General features: G+C 38.4%; 1 protein-coding gene and 1 pseudogene across 15 annotated transcripts in view; one reads left to right on the top strand and one right to left on the bottom strand.

The window, feature by feature from the left end:
• Positions 1-25,173, top strand: part of DLG2 (discs large MAGUK scaffold protein 2) — a 2,470,643-nt gene that overhangs the window by 1,001,824 nt on the left and 1,443,646 nt on the right. The window lies entirely within an intron of this gene.
• On the bottom strand, positions 10,796-12,501 carry LOC138148395 (COP9 signalosome complex subunit 8 pseudogene; annotated as a pseudogene).

The following is a 25,173-nucleotide window of genomic DNA, read 5'->3' as shown; positions in this document are numbered from 1 at the left end:
GTGGAAGACCTATGAAGGGAGATCTAGAGTTCTGGGACATCTCCCAAAGACTTTGGAGTACCCTGAGACTTCCAGGAGTCAATCATGTTTTCTTGTTTTAAGGCAATCAGGCAGGGTTAAACGACTTGCCCAGAGTCATACAACTAATAAGTGTTAAGTATCTGAGGCTAGATTTGAACTTAGGTATTTCTTACCTCTTGCACAGTAGTGTACACATGTGGAAGTCCCCAAGATCACAACTTATTATTTCAGATCCAGGCTAATGATCAAGACTTCTTCAAATGTACTCAGGGCTCTTTCATCTTCACTGTCTGTGGAAAACCCTGAACTCTGGAGAACTAGGGCCAAATACTGGCTCTGACCTATTTGAGCTGTGTGACCAATGGGCAAATCACCTTCCATCTGGGGGCTTCAGATTTCTCTTATAAAAATTAGAATACTAATGCTTGTTCCTAGGAGGACCTGTATTCACATCTCCTTTCTGACATATTCCAGCTGTGTGATCCTGGCATAGTCATTTAACTTCTTGGTGCCCCTAAGACCACTCTTTAGCACCGTGGTTTGAAGAGCAGGCACTTATCTGTAGTGGTTCTGGGAGCTCTCTATGCTGATTAAACAAATGAACCAAATAAATGAATGAATCAATAAACAATTAGGATTTCATTTTATGCTTTGAAGTTCTTGTCTGATCATAGTTCTTTTTCTGCTTGTTCTACAGGTTTATTGTGGTAAAATAATTTTTCAAAGTTTAAATCAATTTAGGAATATAATCTTATGTGATTACCCCCACTTTTGTTACTTGGATGATCAGTCAGGGTTGATGGACAGTTTATTTTTTTTCTTTAATACTATTTCTTTTCCATCAGAATTCTCTGTTTTTGTGAAAATGCATCACTGAAATTCTCAGCATGGCATATGAACACCAGAACCCATTCCTAATTATCCTTGTGGGATACTGCAAGCTGGTTATCTGGGCACAGTTTTTGTATAAATAAAGGAGGAAGAATAGCATTGCGATCACTGAGTCATTGTCTTTATGTAAATCATTCATGCATAAGAAAGTGAAGGAGTTCACATTTTAAACAGTAAATTCAGAGATTCCTCTTATGAAACTGTAATATGTATTAGTCAGAGATGACTGTTATGTAGTTGACCTTTGAATCTCTGTGATATTTCATGAAAGGTATTCACCTAAACCATGGGTTTCTATTGTTTCTTGCATGTCTACACTAAACCATGTTCAGACAACACCTTCTTTCCAGTATCTATCAGAGGGAGAGACAGAGAGACACAGACAGAGAGAGAGAGAGAGAGAGAGAGAGAGAGAGAGAGAGAGAGAGAGACACACACACAAAGAGAGAGACACAAAGAGAGAGACAGAGAGAGAGAGAGAGACAGAGAGACAGAGACAGAGAGACAGAGACAGAGAGAGAGACAGAGAGAGAGAGTGTGTGTCATTGCTAGTGCTATCTATTTACAGATGAGAAAACAGATTTGGGTTGTGACTTTCCTATGTACTTAATAACTGTCAAATGCAATCCCCTTGATCCCTGATCTTCTTATTCTTAATGCATCACCCTAATCCATTATATGACACTACTTTTTGTAAGACAAAATGTTTTGCTAAGCCTTGGAATGAAATGATTGTATCTTAATCGAGATTCAAAGATAACATCAAAATGAAGACAGTGATGTTTGAGATGGGTCTTGACTGTATTCCGTTCCAATTGGTGAAGATAGGAGGCTTGGAGGACAGCATTACAGATACAGAGAAATTCTAAGCAAATACAAGTGAATGAAAAAGCCTGTGGTATGTAAATAAAACAGTAAATATTCCATTATTGCCTAGATGCAGGGGTTGGGAACTTGTGGTCCTCTAGGTCCTCAAGTGCAGCCCTTTGATTGAATCCAAACTTCACAGAACAAATCCCTGTTATAAGAGGATTTGTTCTGTAAAACTTGGACTCAGTCAAAAAGCTGCATGCAAGAACCTAGAAGGCCACAGGATCTCCACCCCTGGTAGAGTATAAAAGTATATGATAGGACATAGCAGGAAATGAAATTGAACAAGGAGAGTAGTTCCTGGTTTTAGTGATATTTGAATACCAGCTTCAAAATCTCGGTTATTTGGGCCCCAGTCAGTATAATGCCAGATAACCAAGCTTGGAAATAGGATTGGATCTCAAGTTTCTGCTAGGTTGTTGTCCTTTGTTCTTGAAGAGGACCAAAATGACATCACTATGCTAGAGTCAAGTTTTAGTGTGTCTGACTGTGACTGATCAGACCAATACAAGCTTGGAATGTTGTTCTGGCGTAGGTTGGGGAGAAATAGTCCATGTAAACATTTTTTTTAAAGCAGTTGGGGTTAAGTAATTTGCCCAAGGTTACATGGCCAGTTATTTTGTGTGGGTATTAAGTATCTGAGACCAGAACTCATCCTAGGTCCTCCCGAAGGCAGGACCAGTGCTCTCACTCACTGTGCCAACTAGCCGCCCCTCCATGTAAACATTTGTGGTAGGTTCTCTAAATTTGTGCATCTCGAGTTTCTTTTGAGCTACTTGGATTCTATCTGGCTCACAGATAATAGCACGCTCTTTGATGTTGGCACACCATGCTGGGCAGTCCTGTGTAAGTGTTTCCCATGTCACAAATCCAAAATTCTTATGAGAGACCTTGAGAGTGTCCTTGTATGGTTTCTTCTGACCACCATGTGAGTGCTTGCCCTGTGTGAGTTCACAAAATAGTCCTTTTGGTAAGTGTATATTTTACATTTGAACACTGTGGGCAGCCCATATGACTTATGTTCTCTGCAGTAGAGTTTGGATACATGGCAGTTTAGTTTGAAAAAAGACCTCAGTGTCTGACATTTTATCTTGCCAGGTGGTCTTCAGAGTCTTCTTAAGACAATTCAATTCCATTGGTCATCTTAAGCCCTTTCTAGCTTTGGGCCTATGATTCTATGTCTGTGATCCTACAATTCACTGGGGCAAACGAGACAAGTGGAGATAAAGTGAGAAAGATTACATTAACACAATCTTTAGTATGTCTTGAGGAAACCATTAATACTTACCATGTAAGGCATGAATGAATTAAATCTATTCTCTCCCTGAAAAAAAAAATGACCAAATAGATGAGCCAGGACTCAGTAATTCACATTACCAAAAAATTCATTGCTTTACAAATTTTTTTTTTTGTAGAATTGCTCTCCAATGCATTTAAAAGCTGATTGCAGTTACACAAAGTTGTTTAGAAACTCATCTGTTCCCTGAGGCACCCTGCAGCTGTGGAGAGCTAAGGGGATCCAGAAGTGAGGCTTGGTGGGGTGTGATGTGATGGTTTCCATAGTACTATGTCATGGGCTTAGCATGCCCAGGGGGCTCATACTTTGTGTATGCCTGTGGATATTCCAGAACAGAATTAAAGAAGTGAGATTCATGAACTTCAGTTATTGCCTGTAGGCTCAAAACCTCTTTCTGCTGTTTATGGTTTAATTCCTTGAGGTCCCAAAAAGTGGAATCTGGAAATGCCACGGGAGTTAAAAGAACCATGAAATGTGTGGTGATGACTGAAGTGTGATCCCAGCTCTTGTGGAACTATTCAGTGGCAATGATGTTTAGAAGTCAGCTTTTCTAAATTGCACCAGGGAAAAAAAGAGGAGTTTAGGCCTAGCTGTCCTTTAGAATTCACAGCAGTGCCTTTATAGCGATGGCAATGGAGGGCTTGTTTTAAGCTCTAATTTCTAAGCTGTAGGGATTTCCATCAGAGAAGGGGCAACCCTAAAAGGATCCCTTTAAAGAAAAACTTGAGAAAAAAGAAGAATTTGGCTCCTTTTCACTGACTAAGGCAGAAAGAATTATGCATCACCTAACCTAGAATCACAACCTAAAATTGCATCACATCAGAGTGGCATCACTTGCTGTGGGACAAGCTTTGGAAGTGTGGTCAGGGGATCTGGGTGACACCTTCAATACCTATTAGCTATGAGACTGTGGACAAGTCACTTAGCCTCATTGAAACTTCTCAGTTTCCTAATTTGTAAAATGAGAGGCTGAATACCTGTGTTGCATAGTTAATAAAGGATTAGTTTTGGAATCAAGAAGATGTGTGTTCAATTCCTGACTCCAAAATATCCTGGGCAAGTCCTTTAAACTCTCATTGCCCCTAGACAACTAAGCTGCCAATCTATATCATAGGATCTTAGATTTTAATGGCATCTAATTGGCCATTGAGTTCAACCACCTCACTTTTACAGAGGGGGCAACTGAGGTACAGGTTAAGTGACTTTCCTAAGGTCTCAAAACTAGGACATTTTGGAACCTATAATTGACCTCAGGTCTTTCTTGACCACAAGTCTAGTGTGTCCCTTCTAGCTCTAAACTATAAGAGTTTACGATGAACTTTCTTCTTTTTTGAACATTCTTACAGTTTGATCATGATTTATTCTTCTAGGAATAATGGAAAGAGCTGAGGACCGACAGCCAAGAGATCTTGGTTTGTGACTCAGCTTCAACACACATTAGCTTTGTGGCAAGAAGCAAACCTTTTAACCTCATTGAGCCTGTTTTCTTATCTGTAAAACAGAATTTTCTTCCACTGCTTTCACTTAGGACTATGTTCTATTCCTCTTTGACAGCCTTATCAAGTAATATTGTATATCATGGTTCTATTTCTCATACCTCTTGTAGACTCTGTGAGTACAGAGCCTACATCTTACTTAAATCCAGCCTCAGAAACTGTGATCCTGAGCAAATCAATTAATCTCTGTATGTCTCAGTTTCCTCATTTGTAAATTGAGGATAATAATAATAGCATATACCTCCTGGGGATAGTGTGAGGATTAAATGTAGTAATATTTGTAAACTTTTTCACAAATTGTAAAGAATCGCATAAATTCTATGACAACATATTATAGGTGCACTGTATGTAGTAAGCAATTAGTAAAAATTCATAGAATGTTACATGAACCCCTAAATCATTGGAATGGACTCTGTAGACCACAAAGTACCTAAAATAGCTATCATTTTTATTTCCTTCTGGATGTTGAACCAATCAGTTTCCAAAATGTCCATGGTATGTTGGGGATTTGGAAAAAACAATGGGTTTCTCTCCTAGTCACTTAAGTACTGTTTATCAGATCAGTGTTATTTTCTTTGCTTTTGCTGCATTGTAGCCTTTGATCATGAGAAATACCACCTCCACCTCAGCACCTAGCCATCACCTCATAGTTTAGAAAAAAAAAATTCACAGTAAATGGAGAGAGGGGTTGGGTAGAAATCACTCTTTGCTCACATTTCATTTCCCAACCCTACCCCACAGTGACCTTGTTTTCCTTTTAGAATAAGGTAGTTCAGTGTGTTTTTTTTTAACTTGGGAATTTGCCCCCATTGAAGTTAGAAGTTGAGGCAGAATGCTGGAGAGATCATTTTTGATCAGAAAAACTAGTGATGACCATGTTTGTTCCCTATGTAAAATAATAATGATAGCATGTGCTATTATCAAAAAATAGTTTGCAAATATAGAAATGAGAATGTTTCTTACCAACAATGTATGATTTAATTATTAATCTCTTAGGAAAATGTTCCATTCCCAGGAAAGTTATAGGATCAGAGGATATTAGTGTTGGAAGAAATCTTTCACATGCCTCTCCATAAGGAATCTGGAGCTATAGTGAGTAGCAGTGAAAGATTTTAACCCATTTCTAAATCTCAATCCAACGTGACTTCAATTATATGATGGCACCCATATGAACATTTTTATTTTTGCTTTTTGGAGGGAAGGGGGGGATGAAGGCAGGCAATAGTGGTTAAGTGATTTGCCCAAGGTCTCATGGGTAGTCAGTGTTAAGTGTCTGAGGTGACCAGTACTCTATTCACTGCACCACCTAACTGCCCCTAAACATTTTTTTTAATGTGGCTCTGATGTGTTTACATGTATATATTGGAGGGGAGAGGGAGAACATAAATAGTTTATCATACTAGAGCCCAAAGGGCTATTGTATTCCCCTTTTTCTAAGAAATATCTTTGTTTCATTATTTTTTAAACAAAAGATTTCTGAAGTAATCTCATGATATAAGGAAATATATTAAATTTTTCCTGAATTGAGATTGAAATATCACAGTTTGAAACCAAGTTGGAGTGTCCATTATTGGTGACAAGAAAATAACACTGTCATGCCCTGTCCAGATGAACATTGGAAGATTACAATACTGTTATTGTGTTTTATTTGATTCTTATTTTGTTATTTTATAAAAATTGAACTCATTGTATAAGAGTAAAAATAACTAAATTTTACATTGGATCCACTCCCACAGGGTACCTAAAATGAACACATATTCTCTTGAGTCTCATTTAACATGATTCCAAACATTATTTATTAAAAAAAACCACTATGTAGGGGCAGCCAGGTAGCACAGCGAGTAAGAGCACCAGCTCCAGTGTTGGGATGATCTGGGGATCGAATCTGGGCTCAGACACTTAACACCCACCCAGAAACACCTGGCAGTGTAACCTTGAGCAAGTTACTTAACCCCAATTGCTTAGGGGCAGCCAGGTGGCTCAGCGAGTAAGAGTACCGGCTCCAGTGTCGGGATGACCTGGGGATCAAATCTGGGCTCAGATACTCAGCACCACACCCAGAAATAACTGGCCATGTAACCTTGAGCAAGTTACTTAACCCCAATTGCTTTATAGAAAAAAAAAACCACTATGTGTGTACCACTAACATCTGACTGGTTCCTCATTCATTGTGATATCACTATATCAGTGAAGTACTGGTTGTACCTGGCTGGAAAACTTTGAAGTAGGAAAAAGACTTTTAGCTTGTCATCTGAGGATGAAACTAGCTCATTTCAGAGCAGCTCATTTCTAAATTGCCACAGGGTAATACTTTTTGTTTGTTGGGTTTAGTCTTGGTAACACTGAAAGACCATTGAACAAGTCACATAAGAGTTATGTTTGTTGTTGGTGGAGATATCCACAGCAATGAGAATCATGAATTCTTGAAGTATATTTGGGGCACTGTGCTTTATATTGGAAATGCAAAGATGACTAAAGCATGGTACCTGCTCCACAGAGGGGACATATTTTCATAGAACTCTATATAAACCATGTATAGCAGTAACCGCAATTTAAATTAGATTATGATAAATCCATGAAAGAGATATTAAGTGAGCTGGGAAATTCAAGGAGGAATATAGATATATTTATATCTACACACACACACACATCTTTCCCTTATTTCATAAGGGAAAGTGATTGCTCAACTAGGTCTTGGAAGGAAGAGAAAGAAGTCAATAGGCAAAGAAAAGGTCAGTGGGACTCCCTTCCAGACTTAAAGAGATGATGCACCCAAAGGTTCTGAGAAAGGGGAGGGCACCAGACAGTAGTGAAGAACAAAAGTAGTCCAATTTTGAGATGACATATAGAAGGTTCAAAGAGAAGTAACTTTAAATGACTGAAAAAATAGGTTGTAAAAGTCCTTGAATTCTGGGCTAAGGAGTTTAAATTTTCTTCAATAGGCAGTGGGGAGCCTCTGAAGGGATTGGAGCTGGGGAGTGATGTGATCAGAGGAATGCACTGGGAATCCTGTTACAAGCATGGATGATGATTTTTGATGTCAAGAGATTAATGGACTCCCATGTGTAAGGTTAAATCATCAATTTCAGGAGACGTACTGGAATTCTCTGTCAAAACCACTTTAATTAAAATGCTGTTGATAACACATAAAGAGTTCCCAGAAGTCCTGGTTTTTGGGTAGCTCTCTATACTTCCAACAGAAGGTATGTGACATAAAGTCACTTTGGATAATGGGAAATTTCCCCCCATATTTTACAGTGTGTTAATTGTGCCTTTTCTCAAGAGCTGTCACCATGATGAAAAATTTCATAGTTGTTCTTGTTTTAGATCCTTACTTTGTTTTTGGAAAAATGCCCAAATTAGAGAATTGAGTGTGTTTTACCTAACAAGACCATGACATTCTGTACTTGATTGCTGAATAATCCTTTCTACCTAATTATGTCTCTGAAAACATATGGAAGTTCTCAGGGTGTTACAGATTCAAGAGAAGGATTAGTTGAGTTCACAGCTATACTGGGCAGGAGAGTCTGAGCTTATTGTCACAAAATCACAGAGTTTGGAAAGGTCATTTAGTCCCACTTGGCCCTGCTACAGTACACCTGAAAAGTGATCACCTAGCCTTTCTTGAATGTCTTTGATGAAGGGGATCCTAGTACCTCCTGAGGCACTTTTATTCCCCTTTAGCACAGCTCTAATTATTAGGAGGTTGTATTCTTCTTTTTTCCTGTTTATATCAAGCCTATATATAAAATATCTGCCACTTTGACCCTTTTGTTTTAGTTCTGTGGATCAGGACTAAATAGAACAAATATTCATTGGCTTTCCACTTAAAATACTTGCAGGCAGATATCATTTTTCTCAAGATATTCCAGGATAAATATTTTCAAATCCTTCAAATGATTTTCACATGGCATGATCTTGAGGACCATGCCTAGTCTATTTGTCTACCCCTTACTCTTACAAATATTTTTGTTTGTTTTTGGAGGGGGAAAGCTAAGGCAATTGGGGTTAAGTGACTTGCCCAAGGTCACACAGCTAGTAAATGTGTCAAGTGTCTGAGGTCACATTTGATCTCAGGTCCTCCTGACTCCAGGGCCAGTGCTCTATTCATTGCACCACCTAGCTGCCCCACAAATAATTTTTTGTAAAATAAAACATTAGCTTATGAGCTACTTGAGATCATAGACTGTAGGCTTCCAGCACTTACTTGCCTAACACATAGTAGATATGTAATAAATGCTAGTTATCTGACTGTCGAACACCTAGAACTGAACACAATATTTCAAAATACAGGAAAGTAAGACTTCCATCTTATACTAATGAAGTCAATTTTTGAACCAAAGTATAAGAACTTATCATTACCTCAAGATTTAAATATAAAATCTTCTATTTGATATTTAATACTTTTCACAACCTGGTCCTTCCTATTACTCTAGGCTTCTTATCCAGTTGATTGGACTTTAATGATTTGACCCCTTCTGTTGGATCTACTACTGGCTTCTCAAGACTTTGGGCAGAGTTATTTAACTCTTCAGCCCCTCTCTCTTACTTGCAAATTGGTGGTGGGAATAGTAGTCTAGCCCTGTTCCCTGCCTAGAAAGATATGAATTGTATCTCACATTTATTAATGCTCTACAAAGTGCTTATGTCACAACAGCACTGTAAGGTTGGTAGTGTTGAACTAGTAACCATCATATCACATTTGAGAAGACTAAGCTTCAAGGATGTCAAGGGAAGTTGTTCTTGGCCTGCCAAGTGGCTACATATAGTCTCAAAGCCATAGCTTCTCACTCTGAAGTTCAATGCTGTTTCTACTACATAACCTTCTCTTTTCTAAACTTATGCCTGAAAAGCACAGTGTACGAAGAATGCTCTGTCAGCTTTGAGAGCAAGGTGGTCAGGAATTGAGTACTATTGTATTTAGCACTCATCTTTTGCTCTGTTTTCTTTTTGTCACAGTCAAAATGATTCTGGGCCTAGACTCATGGGAAACATATTTAATTCCCAATCTGGCTACTTACTACTTATGCTAAGACAGTCAATCATCTCCTTCTCTGAGTGCCTTTAAACTGCTGATTCTATGAGAACTCCATCAAGTTAAATAAACTCCATGGACCTCAGTTTCCCCATCTATAAAATGAGAAGATTGGATCAGACTATCTTTAAAGCCCCTTCCATGTCTACATCTGTCATCCTGGACCTCTAAGAACACACAATTACAGAACTTGAGAGTTGACAATGTGGTGAGGATAAATGGCCATGGAGCCTTTATGTCTCTGCCTGATGTCTTCCACAGAGAATAAATGCTTCACTTCTCAAGGCACCTCATTCTACTTTTGCACCACTCTGATTGCAAGAAAATTGTCTTTTTTCCTGAATTCAAATCTAAATTGGTCCATTTGAAACTTCTACCCATTGCCCCTGAATCTACCCTCTGAAGCTCAGCAGAACAAGTCTAATTACAGCCTTTCCAATGCTTGAAGCCAGCTGTCATGTCCCCCTTATGTCTTCTCTTCCCCAAGCTCAGCATAACCTAGTTTCTTCACTTGATTCTCATACAGTAAGCACTCAAACCCCTTCACCATCCTGGTTATTCTCTTCTGCATGTTCTCCAGCTTATCACTCTGTTTCCTAAATGCGCAGCTGAACACAATAATCTAAATGAGGTCTAATGGGGGCCAAGTATAGGGAGACTGTTATCCCCCCCATTCCTGGAAGCTAAAAATAATGAAACACATGTATGGCAAGAAATCATTACTTAACATGAAGGAAAGTAACTAGGACAGTAGCTCTGTCTGAATTCATCTCATCCAGGTGAGACATTCTCATTCAATCTTTTTTTGTTTGTTTGTTTTTTGAGGCTTAGTGTAAACATATTTAATGTCACTGAAATTACATTTCCTTCAACACTTAGAAAAAACTCCAGTATTACAATGGGCTCAAATAAATATCCTATGAGATTAATTGTCACGCATGTTTAACTGACTTTTAAAATAACAGTGCACAATTCAGGACCTTGTGAAAAACAACTAAAGTTTTCAAAAAAAATGTACAGTAGTACAATGCACTGAAGGAAATCTTACTATGAATAAAAGAATCTACCAGTCTCACAAATGAATGAAATCACCCAATCAAAAGCACTTATAAAATGACATTCGCCACTATGAAAAGATGAAAGAAATGCACCACCCAGTCATGAATTTGCAAAATTCTATTTTAAACAGAATCATAATGGCCATCCAAGTTGCATCTTTCCAAATACAAAGCCAACTTTAAATTTCAGAATTTCAAGACCATTGTTCTCAGAGCTCAACAGTGTGGCCTAGGTCCTCTCTGCAATGTACCTTCTTTCTTAAGCATCTTCCTAATGAGCCAGTTCAGCAAAGATAGGCGCATGCTTCCCTCTAGACCCAGCACCCAGGGGACCACCTAAAAGCACAGGCCCAAACGCCAATGCTCTTATCAAGCTCTCCAGGAGTTCAAGGAATAGAGAGGGGCCAAGGTATGAATGTGCTTCTCATTCAGGAAGGTGAGCTAAGGGGCGTGGTATCAAACCATTCCGGGAACAACTTTGGACTCCTCATTTCTCTTGTTTGGAAACTTTGCAGATGGCCCTGACTGACCCAGGCCCCTCATAGCCAGTGTTCTCCCTCCTTCTCTGAGAAGTCTGTCCTCTTTCCACTGCCCTTGTCAGGGCTTCTGTCCCCACTTGTGGCATCCTCCTCACTGCCAGCAGGGGGTGCACTGAAGAAATCAGCAGAGAAGAGCTAAGATTTGCCAAGCCAGTTGCTAATGTAAGGAGATCATTGTCTTTGCTGACCTACTGCATTTTACATCTTACAGATGGAGACAGCTGTTTCCCCATCAGGAATTACTACAAGATAAGACCTAACCACGTAATACTGTTGTACTCCAAATTAATAAGTACATGGGACTAGGAAGCTGTTCAAAGGTGAATTCTGCACAATGTTTAAGGACCAAAAATATATGTATCTAACATATGTATTTTATCCCATGTTCTAATAAAGAATGTCGGGGTATTTCACCCAACAGAACACAATGAAAATGGTGCTTTTCTGGATGGGTCAGTACACAGGATTCCAAGTTTGATCTTGAACAGAAAAGTCGATGCGTCAGTTTTCAAGAAAAGCCACAGTCGGTCAATCTGGCTAACTGTTGTTCATTGGGGATTGGTGGAACTGGAGCAGGCTCTGATAAAGGAATAAATGTGTTAAAGGAAACATCCAGGGAACCGGGTTTCTTGGGCATCACCATCCTTGTGCTGGAGTTGGCCTGCCATCCTTGCTCCAAGACACTTTTCACTGCTTGGCCCCATAAATGCTGCAAAGTCATCGGCGATGATGGAGGTGTAGGCCTGACAAACCAGGGCAAAGGCTCTTCTTCTTGTGGCATCTCTGAGAGCCTCCATGATGGGCTGAATGGTCTCACACCACTGATGGGAGCTGATGGTTCTGTGGACTCCTGGGAAATCTCTCTGCCAGATTCTCTGTCCTACCGACCAGATTCCCCCAAGCTCTGAATTTGTGGATTTTATGGCAGGAGGAATTCTCTTCCATAGATATCAGGCATTATTCATGTCATTGTGCAGCAGGTACAGGGCCAGCAGCTGCCTGTAGACGGGAGGGGGGGAGGGGCATGGCGATACCTCCAGGGGGCCTCGAGCTCCTGGTTCTCACACTGGTCCAGCAGCTTCTTGAAGCTGAAGGCGGCATTGTCCGCCATCACGGCCATGGGCATCTTCCTGCCTGTGCTGGGCCTGGGCCTCCTCCTCCTCCTCCTGTGCCACCGCCTCAGGATGGGCCCTGGAACTCACTGCCTCAGGATGGGCCCTGGAACTCACCACAGGCCGCAGACCCCCAGATCCCACGGGCAGCTTCGCGCTGAGAATGACAGCGCTTTCTGCGCCAGAGCCTTTCCCCCCATTCTCATTTAATGTCAGCAGATGCATTCATGTGTTACTGTTGCCATCAGAAAATGGAGTCATATCAAAATTTTTCCTTCTACCAAATAATTTACTCATCATTGCACCTCTCCCATTTTCCATGTTCTCTAACAGTGGCTCATTGTTCGTATCTGCATGTTCATTCAGTTCCTTGGGATATAGTTCTCCTGAACTGTGCTTGGAACATAGTAGGGTCTTATTAAATGTTTATTGATTGCTTGATTTGAATTCATCAAGGGTAGCTAGGTGCTTTCCTAACGTATCCTTAATTGTCTTGGGTATCAACTCCCTTTTAGTCATTCCCCTTACCCCCTGTCATTTTCAATGCTAAGTTCATTTTTTCTTGGCAGAGAAGATAGAAGAAAAATAATAATGGAACAGCTCTTAACTTCTTTTATTTTTTGTCAGATATCATCATCTCATAGCCAATTAAAAGATCTAGTACTTTTCTGAACCTTCTTTTTCATCCCAATGCAATTTTAAAAATAAACAATATTTTTGTTATCCTTACCTGCCTTTGATAGTCTTAGCTCTTTCTGTGATTTATCACTTATGGCTGACATATTTACAGAAGTATGTCACATTCATATTCATCCCCTATTATGTGTCCTTGTTTTCATCTTCTGTATTTTTCTTTTTAAAATCTAAGTTGTTGGAAAATTCTGTACAATGTGTATTGACATTGGTCTTTTCAGACAAATCACCTTTTTACTCCTTGTCAGAATTGTTTCCCTTTGTGTCTTCATGATTTAATTCTTAAGCATCTCCCATCTCTTCTGAGATGACTTCCTCTGAAACACTTTACTCCCTGGGAACCTAATAATCTTTCCTTTTGCAAAAATCTTTTGGCAGAGAGAAAACTCCCTCAGATATATTAATAATTGAAGTTCCCATTGCTATTATATTGGGTCTCTGTGCCACATGTGATCTTTTCCCCAGACTACTTATTTATTTCCTATTTCTGTCCAGGTGGTCTGCAGAATATTCCAGTGACAAAAAAAATAATTTATATTTCTCCCTGCTTTGAACTTCACCTAAATATTCTCTATCTTGCTTTCCCAGTCTCATCCCTGGATTTCCTCAAGTGGGAAGGGATTCTAATATATACTGATATATTTTTTTCCCTGTCCTGTTGCAATAGTAATGGCATTTAAAGATTCCCCTGTATTGACTTGGTTTTTGGTTTGATTGTGTTAAAACCCAGAGCTTGTTAATCCCACTTGTGGGATGGACTTGTTGACATGAAAAGAGAGTGCTAAACTGGGAGGAGCTGGTGACATAGATTTGGAGAGACACAAGAGAGAGGCAGAAGAACTTTTTGGAAGCAGCACCTTTGGAGGTGAGAGAGACTGAGAGGATTACTGGGGGCCACTTTGAATTGCCCTGGACTTTTGAGACCTGACACCCAGAGCTGCCAATGACTGAGGAGACATGGCTGTTATGCTGGTACTTTGTCTGTCTGTTTTGATGTTGTTTTGCCAGATTTGTCCACTGGTGAAAGACAGTCCTGTTGTTGCAGAAGGCTTGGAACCTTGCTGTTGGTTCCAAAGCTCTGAAGGAGGATTTTCTTGTTGTATGTTTACACCTGTTTCTTTTGAATAAAATATACTATCCATTCATGGAATATATACCAACAAATCTCATTGATACCTCTCAGAATAAGCTTGCCTTTTTGTTTTAAGACTTCCTTTTTTCCTCTTCTCTTTGGGTATCTCAACTGCTATTCTTTTGACTTCTTTGTAGCTGCCTTCTATGATGCATCACTTGGGGGATGGAGACTGTCAATCTTCTCCCTCTCTAAGCAGCTTTAAATTGATAATTCTATGGTAAATTCCTTCTCTTCATCTCAACCTTAATCCACCTCTCTGAACAGACAATGAATAACAAAAAAAAAGATAAGTAAGAAGCTGTTGTTTTAAATGATGATAATTCCATTATTAGTGTCAGATCTATCAAAATTTTAACAGGCTTTTACTAAGTGCATGTTCTGGGCAACTTTGTATACAAAGATAGCAAGGCTGGAATATCGATCCTTGTCTTCATGCTATATCTAACTTGTCAGTAGATAAGGCCTTACATAATTTTAAAAAAATGAGGAATCAGACAAGAAATTAAATGACTTTTGGAGACTATAGTATAAGAAGTTAGTATACAACCAGAAACCAAAATAAGTGGTAGTGAGAAATATTCAAGGTAAGAGGTTCACTCACTCTCAGTTCTTGTACTTTGGATCAATCTGGGATAGTTTCCTGCCATACCAAATTATTTAGGTATAGCATCTGACTACTCTTCCCATGAGGACATAAGTCATAAGCTGATCCCAAAGGTATTCTGTTCTGTACATCCTAATTATAGATTGCCCTGCAAAGAAAGCCATAGGACATGATGTAACCACAAACCTACTTGATTATTGTTGTTCATCAAATAGATAAAAAACAAACCAGAACACTGAACCATCACAGAAGCAGAAATTTAAGGTTGACTGCCATTTTCTACTTTCAATAAAATTTTCTTCCAATGACTCATCGTGGCATAGAAAATGACCCTTGTGTTCTTGAAGATAATAACAATGGAGTACAAGGTCTAAGAGGCCCCACTAACCTGGAAAAACTTTAAGTATAATCCTGGAAATCTATTGTCTTTTGTATAAGGTCTAGGCTAGCTGTATTGGGAAAGATTTTTCACCAGAAGCTGGCTACTAGGTGATGCATTTTTCTTGTCTACATCATACAAACCATTGAGCAGTTGAGGCACATGTTGTTGGAGGAAATATACACTAATGAAATTCATTATTCATTTAAAAGTATTCAAGTATTCTCCTTACCCTATATAGTGAAAGATTTTTTTAAAAATAGATTCTTTTAAAATATCAAATATTTAGGCGGCAAATACACCTCAGAATTAAGAAATGAGAGAGTTAGAAGGAACTTCAGGAGGTGTCCAATTACATAAGAAAGGGATCTGCATGATAACATTCCCAGAAACTCAAAGGGTTTAGATCCAGAAAGATGTTTAAAAATTATATAAAAGTACCATCCCTTCTTCCCCCTGCCCCAAACCATTTTAAAATTCAGTTGCTGAGAGATTTAGTGTTTTTTCTTAAGAGACACATGGAAAGATAATAGAAGGAATAAGATACCAAACATATTTTCCTGGTTCACTCCATTCTTGGTTCAGTCTGTTCCAGATTGCTGAAAGCATGGGGGAAATGTGGTAAATATGTAAAGATCTATTCTTTCTTTTTTTGAATTAATTTTTAAATTAATTTGTTTACTTTTAGTTTATAGGATTCAATCCCACAATTCCTTGAGTTTCACATTTTGTCCCCCTCCTTTCCCCCTCCCCCATGGTGGCATATAGTCAAGTATAGGATCTGTAAATACTTTCAAATTATACATTAGTCAGGTTATAAAGACAGATTGTATCAGATGGAATGAAAAATGGTAAAGAGGACAAAAAACCAAAAAAGAAAAGGAAAAAGATCAGGTATTTTGCTTCCATCTGGATATAAACTCAGTTCTTTCTAGTTCTTTCTCTGGATGCACACATTTCTCTCTATCATGAGTCTTTTGGGATTGACTTATATCACTGCATTGCTGAGAAGAGTCCAGCCTATCAAAGTTGGTCATCACACATATGTTGTGTCTGTAATTGTGTACAAATTTCTCCTGGTTCTACTCTTCTCACTCAGCATCAATTCGTATAAGCCTCTTCAGGTAAATATGAAGTCCATCTGCTCCTCGTTTCTTATAGCACAATAGTATTCCATAACATGCATATACCACAACTTTTTCAGCCATTCCCCAATTGATGGGCACCCCCTTATTTCCACTTCTTTGCCACCACAAAAAGAGCTGCTATAAACAGTTTAGTACATATGGGTCTTCTTCCCACTTCGATGATCTCTTTGGGATATAACCCTAGGAGTGGTATTGCTGGCTCAAAGGATATGAAATTATTTATAGCCCTTCGGGCGTAATTCCAGATTGCTCTCCAGAAAGGCTGGATCAGTTTACAACTCCACCAGCAATGCATTAGTGTTCCAATTTGCCCACATCCTCTCCAGCATTTGTCATTTTCCTGTTTTGTCATCTTAGCCAATCTGATTGGTGAGATGTGGTACCTCAGAGTTGTTTTCATTTGCATTTCTCTAATAAATAGGGAGTTAGAGCATTTCTTCATGTACTTATAGATATCTTTAATTTCTTTCTCTGAAAATTGCCTGTTCATATCCTTTGACCATTTATCAATTGGGGAATGCCTTGTATTCTTATAAATTTGACTCAGTTCTCTGTATATTTCAGAAATGAGTCCTTTATCAGAGATATAGGTTGTAAAGATTCTTTCCCAATTTCCCACCTCCCTCTTGGTTACATTGGCTTTGTTTGTACAGAAGCTTTTTAATTTCATGTAGTCAAAATTATCCATTTTACATTTTATAATGTTCTCTAATTCTTGTTTAGTCATAAAGTCTTTCCCTCTCCACAAATCTGACAGGTAAACTATTCCTTGTTTTAGGAGACTGCTTACAGTATCAACCTTTATACCTAGATCATGCACCCATTTAGACTTGATTTTGGTATATGGTGTTACATAATGGTCTATGCCCAGTTTCTGCCATACTATATTCCAGTTTTCCCAGCAGTTTTTGTCAAATAGTGAATTCTTATCCCCAAAACTAGGGTCTTGGGGTTTATCAAACAATAGATTACTAGAATCGTTGACTTCTGAATCTCGTGTGCCTAATCTATTCCATTGATCCACTCCTCTATTCCTCAACCAGTACCAAGTAGTTTTGATGACTGCTGCTTTATAATACAGATTTAAATCTGATATACCTAGTCCACCTTCCCTAGCATTTCTTTTCATTAATTCCCTTGATATTCTGGACCGTTTATTCTTCCAAATGAATTTTGTTACTATTTTTTCTAGCTCTATAAAGTAGTTTTTTGGTAAATTAATTGGTATGACACTAAATATATAATTTAATTTAGGCAAAATTGTTATTTTTATTATATTAACTTGACCCAGCCATAAGCAGTTGATATTTTTCCAATTAGTTAGATCTGACTTTATTTGTGTGAAAAGTGTTTTGTAGTTGTGGTCATATAGGTCCTAGGTTTGTTTTGGCAGGTAGATTCCCAAATGTTTTATTATGTCTACAGTAAATTTAAATGGGATTTCTCTTTCTAACTCTTGCTATTGAATTTCATTGGAAATATATAGGAATGCCGAGGATTTATGTGGGTTTATATTATATCCTGCAACTTTGCCAAATTTATTTATTGTCTCAAGTAGTTTTTTTACTTGTTTCTCTAGGATTCTCTAAGTATATCATCATATCATCTTCAAAGAGTGATAGCTTGGTCTCTTCTTTACCTAATTTGATTCCTTTGATTTCTTTTCCTTCTCTAATTGCTACTGCTAACATTTCTAGTACCAGATTGAATAAGAGGGGTGATAGTGGACACCCTTGTTTCAACCCTGATCTTATGGGAAATGCTTCTAGCTTCTCTCCATTACATATAATACTTGCTGATGGCTTTAAATAGATGCTACCTATTATTTTGAAGAAGGCTCCATTTATTCATATACTTTCTAATGTTTTTAATATGAATGGATGTTGTATTTTGACAAAAGCTTTTTCTGCATCTATTGAGATGATCATGTGATTTCTGCTAGTTTTATTGTTGATATGATCAATTATACTGATGGTTTTCCTAATATTAAACCATCCTTGCATTGCTGGAATAAATCCTACTTGATCAAAATGTATTATTCTTGAGATAAGTTGCTGCAGTCTTTTTGCTAGTATTTTATTTAGAATTTTTGTATCTATATTCATGAGATAGATTGGTCTATTATTTTCTTTCTCTGTTTTATCTCTTCCTGATTTAGGTATCAGTACCATATTTGCATCATAAAAAGAATTTTGTAGGACTCCTTCTTCACTAATTTTCCCAAATAGTTTGTAGAATATTGGAATCATTTGTTCTTTAAATGTTTGATAGACTTCACTAGTAAATCCATCTGGCCCTGGAGATTTTTTCCTAGGTAGTTGACTGATGGCTTGTTCAATTTCTTTTTCTGAGATGGGGTTATTTAAGTAATTTACTTCCTCTTCAGTTAATCTGGGCAACTTGTATTTTTGTAAATATTCATCCATTTCCCTAAGATTGTCAAATTTATGTGCATACAGTTGGGAAAAATAATTCCTAATTATTGTTTTGATTTCCTCTTCATTGGAGGTAGATTCACCCTTTTAATTTTTGATACTCATAATTTGGTTTTCTTCTTTCTTTTTTTATCATATTGACTAAGGGTCTATCAATTTTGTTATTTTTTTCATAAAACCAGCTCTTAGTTTTATTTATTAATTCAATAGTTTTCTTAATTTCAATTTTATTAATCTCTCCTTTGGTTTTCAATATTTCTAATTTAGTATTTAATTGGGGATTTTGAATTTGTTCTTTTTCTATGTTTTTCAATTGCATGCCCAATTCGTTGACCTCCCTTTTCTCTAATTTAATCATGTATGCACTCAGGGCTATAAAACTTCCCCTAAGAACTGCCTTTAATTCATCCCACGAATTTTGGTATGTTGTCTCATTATTATCATTCTCTTGAATGAAGTTACTGATTGTTTCTATGATTTCTTTTTTGACCCATTCATTCTTTAGGATTAAATTGTTTAATTTTCAATTAGTTTTTAGTTTGTCTTTCCATGGCCCTTTATTGCATATAATTTTTATTGCATCATGATCTGAGAAGGATGCATTTAACATTTCTGCCTTACTCCATAGAATTGTGAGGTTTTTATGCCCTAGAACATGGTCAATTTTTGAGTATGTGCCATGAACCTCTGAGAATAAAGTATATTCCTTTTTATTCCCATTCAGTTTTCTCTAGAGATCTATCATACCTATCCTCTCTAAAATTCTGTTCACCTCCTTAACTTCTTTCTTGTTTATTTTGAGGTTGGATTTATCAAGTTCAGAGAAGGGGAGGTTAAGGTCTCCCACTAGTATAGTTTTGCTATCTATTCCTTCCTCTAATTCCTTTACCTTCTCCTCTAGGAATGTGGATGCTATACCACTTAGTGCATATATGTTAAGAAATGATATTGCTTCATTCTCGATGGTGCCTTTTAACAGGATATAATTTTCTTCCTTATCTCTTTTAATTAGGTGAATTTTTGCTTTTGCTTTATCTGAGATAAGGATTGCTACCCCTGCTTTTTTTACTTTAGCTAAGGCATGATATATTTTACTCCAGCCTTTTACCTTTACCCTGTGTGTATCCCTCTGTTTCAGATGTGTTTCTTTTAAACAGCATATTGTAGGATTATGATTTCTAATCCATTCGGCTGTCTCCATTTTATGGGAGAGTTCATTCCATTTACAGTTATGATTGTTATCTATTTCTTTCCCTCCATCCTATTTCCTCCCCTGTTAAGGCTCATATTTTCCCCCCTTCTCTCTTTCTCCCCTTAATAGTTTTCCTTTTGACCACCGCCTCCCTCAGTATTCTCTTATCAGCCCCCCTCCCCTTTTTAACCCTTTCCCTTAATTCTTCCCTACCTACTAACCCCCCCCCCCCCCCCTTTTGCAGCCCTTTCCCCCTCCTGCTGCCTGTAGGATATTTTTATACTTAATGAAGTATGTTATTTTTTCTTTGCACCAAGAGTGACAGGAACAAATCTCATGTGAAGCTCCTCTCCCTCCCCTCTTTCCCTCTAAAATGATAACTTTTTGCATTTCTTCTCCATAGAGGTCTATGCTTAACTGGTTGTTATTCCCTCCTTGCACCAGAACCAATGAGGGAAAAGCTCATGTGATTCTCATCTCCCTCCCTTCTTTTCCTCTGCTATACTGTTTTTATGCCTCTTTTTTGTGGCATAATTTACCCTTTTCCTCTTCATTCATTCCTCTTCTTCCATTGCAGTCCCTTTGTAGCCCTTAATAAGATTCTTTTTAAATCATCATTTTGTATATTTTATAATCATACCCTCTCCTTGTCTATAACCAGTTTGCTCTTATCAAACAGCAGGCTATGTGTGTGTGTGTGTGTGTGTGTGTGTGTGTGTGTGTGTGTGTGTGTGTGTTTTCCTTGTTTACCTTTCTATGTCACTGTTGCATCTTGTAATTGGAGATTGAATTTTATATTGAGTTCTGGCTTTTTCATCAGGAAGTTCTAGAACTCTGTTATATCATTGAATAACCATCTCTTTGTCTGGAAGAATGTGCTCAGTCTCACTGGGTATGTGATCCTTGGTTGTAACCCGAGCTCTATTGCCTTCCAGAAAATTGTATTCCACTGCCTCTGATCTTTCAGTGTAAAGGCTGCCAAATCCTGTGTGATCCTCACTGTGGACCCTCGATATTTGAATTGTTTCTTTCTGGCCACTTGAAGTATTTTCTCTTTTATCTGGTAGTTCTGGAGTTTGGCCACAACATTTCAAGGACTTTTCAGTTTGGTATCTCTTTCAGCAGGTGTCTGGTAGATTCTCTCGATTTCTATTTTACCCTCGGGTTCTAGTATCTCAGGGCAGTTTTTCTTAATGAGCTCTTGGAGAATGTTGTCCAGGATCATTTTTTCATCATGATTTTCTGGTAGGCCTCTGATTTTCAGATTACCTCTCCTGCATCTATATTCCAGGTCAGTTATTTTTCCATTGAGATATTTTACCTCTTTTTCTAATTTTTCATTCTTGTTGTTTTGTTTGACTAATTCTTGGTTCCTCATAGAGTTATTTGTTTCAATTTGGTTGATTCCAGTTTTCAGCAAATAATTTTCCTTGGTTAATTTTTGGAGCTCCTTTTCCATATCATACACTTTTCTTTTTAGAGAGATATTTTCTTCATTATAATGTTTTTATAATTCTGCAATTTTGGTTTTGAGAGAATTATTCATTTTGTCTTCTATCTTTCTCATTTGGTTGGCAAAGTTCCTTTTGAGCTCATCTAGGAGAGCTTTCTGTGCTTGGGACCCCTTCCCTGTTGATGTTTTGGCTGTGGGTGTGGAGTCCACATTGTCTCCCTTTGAGTTTGGTTCCTCCCTCTGAGGATAGTAGGACACCAGAGTCTTTGTAGTCTGCTTTCTACCCATTTTGAGGCAGGGCCCTAGCCACACCCTTCCTCTAGGGATCCCAAGCCTTTACTGTAGAGGGTTTTGCCCTGGAGCAATACCTGTGTTTCCCCGATAATAAGACCTATCCCGAAAATAAGCCCTCCCCTTACTGTGTAAGATTCCTCTAAAATAAGCCCTCCCCCAAAAATAAGCCCCATTGAGATTGCTACTGTAGTGAAGGTGATCCCCTGCGCTACACGCTACATTACAGTACCCTCTGTATGCACCGTCCCCCCTCCGCCCTCCGGTGAAACGCACGCCAAGCTCCGAGCTGCATCCAATCAGAGCTGCAGCAGTGAGCGCGTCATCCTGTTCTTCCCCAGTGATTTGCTTGCTGGCATCATTGAGAGCAGTGCCGTGGAGGAGAGCTGAGGCAGGACAACATAAGTCCTCCCCTGAAAATAAGCCCTCTGGTGTTTTTCTTTCCAAAAAAAATAATAAGACAGTGTCTTATTATCAGGGAAACATGGTAGTTACTATGTTTTCGGGGTGGGGGGGTAGTTGGAGCAGGTGAGGTTCACTCTGTTATCCTAGTCTTTGGAGATCCTGATAGGGGCTTTTTTTTTTTTAAATTTCTGGGCTATGAAGTGGTAGCCCCAGGAGTATTTGATGTCCAGGACATGGGCCGCTGCATTTGGTTCTTACCTTGCACTTTCCAGGCCCAGCCCTTTGGTGATAGGCCTGGCAGTGGCCCTTGTGGTTGGTGGGATGACTTGCCCTCCAAGTTGATCAGGCCTCTTCTGAGCCTGCCTCTGTGGGCCGTGCCTTCCAGGACTGCTTCCAAGATCTGTTCTTTCTATTGATTACTTCTGTTGCCTTTGTATGAGCTGACAGCCATTGAACTAGCTGTATTGCTTTCCAATAGAATGGAGAAATTTGGGTGGAAAATAGCAGAGCTTCCCATTAGAGAACATCCAAGGTACATTCATAAACTCATTCCACAAAGATGTATTAAACAATTATTAAATCACTTAATTTTAAATTATTGCTTGGTTTGAATTATTGCATAATATATAATTATTAAATGCAAGAAAGCCAATATACCCTAATAGATAGAGAGCTAGCTTCTGACTCAGGAAGGCCTAGACTTAAATTGTACTTTTGATTTACATTGGAAGAACACAACCTCTTAGTGCCCCTGAGCAACTCTCTAAGACTCTATGTTTCCAGTAAGGCATTGATCAGCATTGATAGATGAAATTCCTCACTTGGAGGTCCCTACATTGAAGAAATCACAAGCCTGGTTTAAAAAAATGTGCAGAAAACCATTCGAAGATCCCAAGGAATTAAAAAAAAAAAACAAGCACAAAACTACAATGCCTATTCTCAAGAAATGTATCAGCCAGTAAGAGATTGAATACATACAAAAAGATGTAGAATATCAGTCAGAGAATTGTCAGTGCAGCAAAGTAGATAGCCTTTGTGGATAAGAAATACACTCCAGGGCTCTTTAGGGAAGAGAGAGTAATGATTTAACTTCTTTTCACAGACCCAACTGATTCCATACCAGAATCACTTCTACTTCCACTAATCACATAGCAAAGACCTAAATCTGGAATCGAAGGGACATGGTAGTATGAGAGTTCTATGAAATTGACTGAATTGTAGAGTAGAAAAGGACCTCATGAGGGGAACTAGGCAACCTGACTACTTTGCTGTCCAAGAGTAAATATCCCATCCATGTTATTATCTCTCCACCCAGTCAGTGGTAACAGCTTCAGAGGGTTCAGTTACTAGCAGACAAGTAAATGCCAGTATTTTGCCTTTAACAGCTGGCTACAATGAAAACTCCTTCCTAATATAAACAGTTTATTAGGGAACTAGAAGTCTTTCAAGGGTAGAGAATACAGATAACAGGCAATGTACAAATACAACTAGATTTATTGTTTTAATGAAGGCTTTGTAGCCAAGAGCTCTGAGTTCAAATTCTCATGTTGCCACTAGCCTTGCCACTTGGACAAGGAATTCACCTCCTCCTCCTCCTCCTCCTCCTCCTCCTCCTCCTCCTCCTCGTCCTCCTCCTCCTCCTCGTCCTCGTCCTCCTCCTCCTCCTCCTCGTCCTCGTCCTCGTCCTCCTCCTCCTCCTTCTCCTTCTCCTCCTCCTTGTCCCTGTCCTCTTCCTCCTCCCCCTCCTTCTCCTTTTCTTCTTTACTTTTTGGAGGGGGAGGAAGGGCAGGAGGGGGTTAAATGGACTTAAGGGGGTTAAGGAGGAAGGGGGTTAAGTGACTTGCCCAAGGTCACACGGCTAGTAAGTGTATCAAGTGCCTGAGGCCAGATTTGAACTCAGGTCCTCCTGACTTCAGGGCTGGTGCTCTATTCACTGTGCCACCTAGCCACCCCAATTCACCTTCACTTAACTTCAATTTTCTTATGTACAGTAGTGTTTATATTGCCTACATAATAAGGCTGTTGTGGGCAAAGGACTTTGTTAGTGCTCTCAAAGTACTATTTTAAAATGAACTAGTACTGCTACTGTTATATTGAGAGGTGAATTATCACTTTATTCAGTTTCCTTTAACCCATCCTGGTCATTTATAAGTTGTTTATAGGTAATGTATATGTATCAGTGTATGTGTTTATTTGTGTATGTATGTTATGTATATATATGTGTGTGTATGTGTTCATGGGCACATACATATATAGATGCCCACATATATACAGAAATATGCCTACATATACATATGTGCACACATGCACATATGTTAATAATAGACATTTCCTAAAACTCCCAAAATTATGTTTAATTATATATGCATATAATATAGGCACATGTTTTTGCAATATATACATCCTCTATTATATATATATATATGTATATATATATATAATATCTTTTGGGAGTTGTAAAAAATTTCTCCATTTAACTGTTTAAAAATTAAATTAAAATTTCCTTTAGTCAAGCAAAAGAAATTTCTACATTGGATGTGTCCAAAAATGTATGTCTCTTTCTGCACCTTGAGTCCGTCATCTTGGTGTCAGGAAGTGGTTAACATTCTTCTTCATTACTTCTTGGCCACTGTGTTGATCAGAGTTCTTGAGTATTCAAAGTTGTTTGTCTTTATATTGCTGCTGATGTACAAATTACCCTGCTGGTTCTGTTCTCTACATTCTACATCAGGTCATGCACTGTTTTCATTCAGTTCTGATTTTATACTTCAAGCATCTCTGATTTTATCCTTGAGCTTCTTCATTAGTTTTAGTTAATATGGAGAAAATGAACCAATGGTGGTCATCTCCTTGGTGAGGAGCCTCTCTTAACATAACTGGGATGGTCCTTGTGTGAGAAACATAGGCCTTTCCTAGACCCAACATCAAATACTTTCCGGATTGGTAGTAGCATTGAGAATTTGTAATCTGCTAGTGCAGCCTTCAAAGATGTAGAATCACCATCCTTCCATTCCTTCCTGTCCATCTGATAATGGGACATTGGAGAATAGGGTTAAAGGTTTCCATTAAACCCCAACTAAAATCTCACCTTATGCAGGAAGGCTTTTTCAACCCCTTTT

This window comes from Petaurus breviceps, unplaced genomic scaffold, assembly GCF_028583685.1.
Source record: "Petaurus breviceps papuanus isolate PSGF00001 unplaced genomic scaffold, PetGlider_PUasm1.0 90823, whole genome shotgun sequence".
NCBI classification, from domain to species: Eukaryota; Metazoa; Chordata; class Mammalia; order Diprotodontia; family Petauridae; genus Petaurus; species Petaurus breviceps.
This window is presented reverse-complemented; position numbering and strand designations above follow the sequence as displayed.